Below are 3,897 nucleotides of genomic sequence, written 5' to 3' on the forward strand. Positions count from 1 at the left end.
CATTTGTTCTTCTATTTTCTACATGCTAATAGAAACTGGTCCAGTAACTGTGGTTTACTGTTTTGGTGAACTTGAAATTGACATTGAAATAGAAAAGCTGAAAGGGTTGATTAGAGAGTTGTTCCTGTAAACTTTCACGCCATCTCAAGTTTCTGGAGTCGAAAACCATCTATTGACAAGGTGCTACTGCCAAATGTCGTCCACACCTCACTCATCACATCCAGTGTTAAAAAGAGCAACATGACATTGGTGAAATTCCAAACCTCAAACCAATAGTCCCAAAACCAGTGAGTTAAATCACACCTCCATCTTTTATATGCAGTCGATGGTGAAACTAGTTAACCACACCACAGCACACATTTTAAATGATTTAAACATCTCTCCGTTCTCTTTATTGACTCGTCTCTCAAACTCATATTCATTAGTTTCAAGCATTCACAGTACAGCTTAATGACACATTCAATTCCCCAAATCAAAATGCACAATAAATCCTTTACATGAGCGCAGTGGCTTCATCCACTCTGCAAAATATCACAGCATTTTTATTGTTACTAATTACATCAGCATACATGATATAGACATAACTCTGTTTTTGGTGTTGCAGGGAGTCGTAACAAACCCAAAAAAAACTTCTAAGATATTTTTCACATCTTTTGGACTCATACAAAATTATAAAACATATTTTAAATAATAAATCCAAGCAAGTGATCCAAATAAAAAGAATTCACAAGTTTCATTGTATGTGGAGGCTTCTGTCAAAGTCTGCTTCTGATTTGTCTTGAAAACACAAACTGATCAGCCTTCTAGCTCGTGTTATTTAACTCACTGCGGAGGCATTCTGTGGTTTAAGACATCTGAATCCAGGAGCTACTGGTTCACATTAATCCCAGCACAAAAACACTCAAAAGCCTTGAAACCTGCTCGACATTAAGATCACTTTATCGCCACCTTTACACAAGTCTTGCAAGAATGCATCCCATTATAAATTAAGTTTGAGGTTCTGTGACCAACTCGAGGACACAAACAGGGACTAAAAACAAAGCATGTGTCGAGCTGACTGTGGTGGAATCAGTAGAAACCAACGGCAACCAAATGGGAATGACTAAATGGTGTTAAGTAAACATGGCCTGCAGGTAACAGGCTAAAAAAATGCACCCATTCAGGCAGGGGTGGGCAATCGGACAACCATAATTTGCAGATGATCGTAATTTGGTGTAGGATTAGCTTTCTAAGGTTGCAACATTAAGGTTGCTATGGCTAAGTTCAGTCACTACAAACCACCTCGCATCATCTCGTGTTTCCCTTCCTGTTGTGGTGGTAACTCTGGATCACTTAACTCCATCTGCAAAAAAATGATCTTCCTCATTGAGTCCAACATCTTGGACTGCAGGTAGTGACGAAAGTCCAGTCATGTGCCGCCATACCAAGCTCACCAGAGGAGCACAGAAGAAGAAGAACGCCCTAAAGTCCACTTGTGATATCTGACTACCATCGGCATCTGCAGTTCAGGAAAGTGGAGTTGGAGTCCAAGACCAAAAACTTACAGGCGCCTTTTCACTGCAGCAACTCATGGTAGGTGTAGATGTGGTGCCAACATTTACAGCGTGTTTCCATTGCAGTCATAACCGGAATTACTTTCTATCTACATGGGAGGAGGTACTTTTCTTCCACAAAAATGACCGAAGATGACGTTGCAGCTAAAGCTGTTGGATCCTACACCACAGCGGAAACAAAAAGGGTTGATTAGAGGGTTGTTGCTGTAAACTTTCATACCACTTGGAGTTCTTGTAGTGAAAAGTCAACTACTGACAAGTCATAACCACCTAGTGACCTCGAGGCCCCAGTCAGATCCATGAACACTTTTCTAGTCTGGTTTAGAGGCAGCTGAATGACATCGAGGACCACCAGAGACCTGGAAGCGTCTTTTTTTTTTCGCAACAGAACAGCAAAGAATTGCAGCAACTGTACCGATACCCTGAATGAACCGTCAAAGCACTGGAGCTTCCATTCCCGTCTTCTGGTCACAACTTTTTGTGGAGATTTGTGCCTCCAGAATGGTGGAGTTGGGAGTCCGAGATGAGCACTTTGCTGGAACTGCAGCTGAATGACAATGAGGACCACCATAACAGCAACCTGGAAGTGTCTTATTTTGTAAACTGAAGACATCAAGGTGGACGAAGAATTGTGGCAACTGTACCAACATCCTGAAAGAAGCATTGTAGCTACGAGTCACTCCTTCTGGTCGCAACTTTTGCAGACATTTGTGGGTATGTAGCCTTGAGTTTAAGCGTCAGACTTGATTTGATTATTGGGTGCCATCGCCCACCCCTACTTTCACTCTGTTAAACATCTGCATATTTAAAACTAAACATCTTCCATAGAAAAACATAAAAATATCCCTTTAATACCAAACATCTAGTGTTTTTCTAACACATAGGTCTTACACAACTATCAAAGGGAAGGCATGAGTTGGCATTAAAAAAAACATCAACTCAAGCTAAAAACTGTAGATAAGAAAGCAAAAATTAGCAACTGAAAATCAACAGATAACGGTCACATGTCCCTGCAGTCCCCATGGCAACACACTGAAAAAAGTGGCGCAAACTAACAAAGTGCACCAGCTTCCCGATGTACAGTAAATATGAGCTGTGACTGACTGACGAAGAGTCTGCAGCCCTCAGCAGTCGTTCCTGTGGCGTCTCTAGTCGCTCAGCAAGTCTGTCTGAACTCAACACCATCACCATCACCACCATCATCATCATCATCATCCTCCAGTGTAACGTCCCTGAACACCTCCACACCCAAAGTGCATCAGTTTTAATCCATAGTTGTGGTTTGCATCGCTCTTTAAAACACGTACGCTGCTTTTTAAAAAAAAAATAAAAATTCAACTTGCAGTCCCTCAACAATGAAATGCATTTCCCACATTTTAACGGAGAAAAATATCCTACTAAACTCTAAACACAACATCAGTAGTGCTTCTTTATCACAGATTCGACGTATTTCCTGAATAAAGACGGTAAAAACTGCAATATTGTTCAAAACATTCATTCCCTCATTAGCAAACTACCACGTATTGCAGCTTTTTTCTCTTTAAAGCCCCATTCAGACAGGATTGATATAACCTGCTCTGGTTAGTAATCCTAATCCAGTTGTATTGTGAGTATTTTTCAGTCCATCTCCAGTAAGATCTTTCCTTCTCCTGTATTTCATCAGCTAAACTGGAGGAAGTTGAGCTGCTTTTGCTGATCTGATGGAAAACCAACGTATGCTCCTGTTTAGGAACCAATACAACAACAGAAGTTTACTAACTGTTCTCTTTGAGTCCAGTTTTCACCCTGGTTTTGGCCAAACGTGGCACCATTCTGGTCAAAGTGGTGGCTCCTCTTTGTGATGTACAGTTTAATAACACTGGATTAATGAGATACTGGAGAAAACTAAAACTGTGAAGATTCTCTGACAACTGCTGCAGAGGTTTTTCTTCACTTCCTCAGCAGATTTATGGTTGTTGATTTGTTTGTGTCCTACTTTGTCCTGGACATCTTTGCAGTTTAAAATCCCGTCCAGAACAATAAATAACCAGAAACCACAAGGAATATTTCATCCTCTACCACTATAATTCTGTCTGAATGGGGCTTCAGCATTTGTGTAATCAATGGCATCACTTCTAAAGGTTCCCTAAGGACCCATTTCAGGTCTTTCACAACTAGTTTCTAAGACCTTTTGCTGTAGTTGTCACGGAAAGGCGAAAACTGGGAAAACGGAGAACATTTTCAGACACTCAATTGTTGACATGAAAAGTGCCACAAAGAGTTGTGTAACTAAAAAAATTGAGAGCAAGCTTCTCCACAGCAGGACATGTTGAAACTGAAATGTTTGGACCTATAGTATCCGACG

At 40.8% G+C, this 3,897-nt stretch overlaps 1 protein-coding gene across 2 annotated transcripts in view; it reads right to left on the reverse strand.

Moving 5' to 3' along the window:
- Positions 1 to 359: 359 nt before the first annotated feature.
- The window catches only part of vps9d1 (VPS9 domain containing 1), a 41,579-nt gene continuing 38,041 nt past the window's right edge, over positions 360 to 3,897 (reverse strand). For both annotated transcript variants that reach the window (XM_055009116.1, XM_055009117.1), the window contains one exon: positions 360 to 3,897. This exon is cut by the window's right edge and continues 296 nt beyond it. The gene's annotated coding sequence lies outside the window, so the exon portion shown is untranslated.

Source organism: Amphiprion ocellaris, chromosome 3 (genome assembly GCF_022539595.1).
Source record: "Amphiprion ocellaris isolate individual 3 ecotype Okinawa chromosome 3, ASM2253959v1, whole genome shotgun sequence".
Taxonomy (NCBI): Eukaryota; Metazoa; Chordata; class Actinopteri; family Pomacentridae; genus Amphiprion; species Amphiprion ocellaris.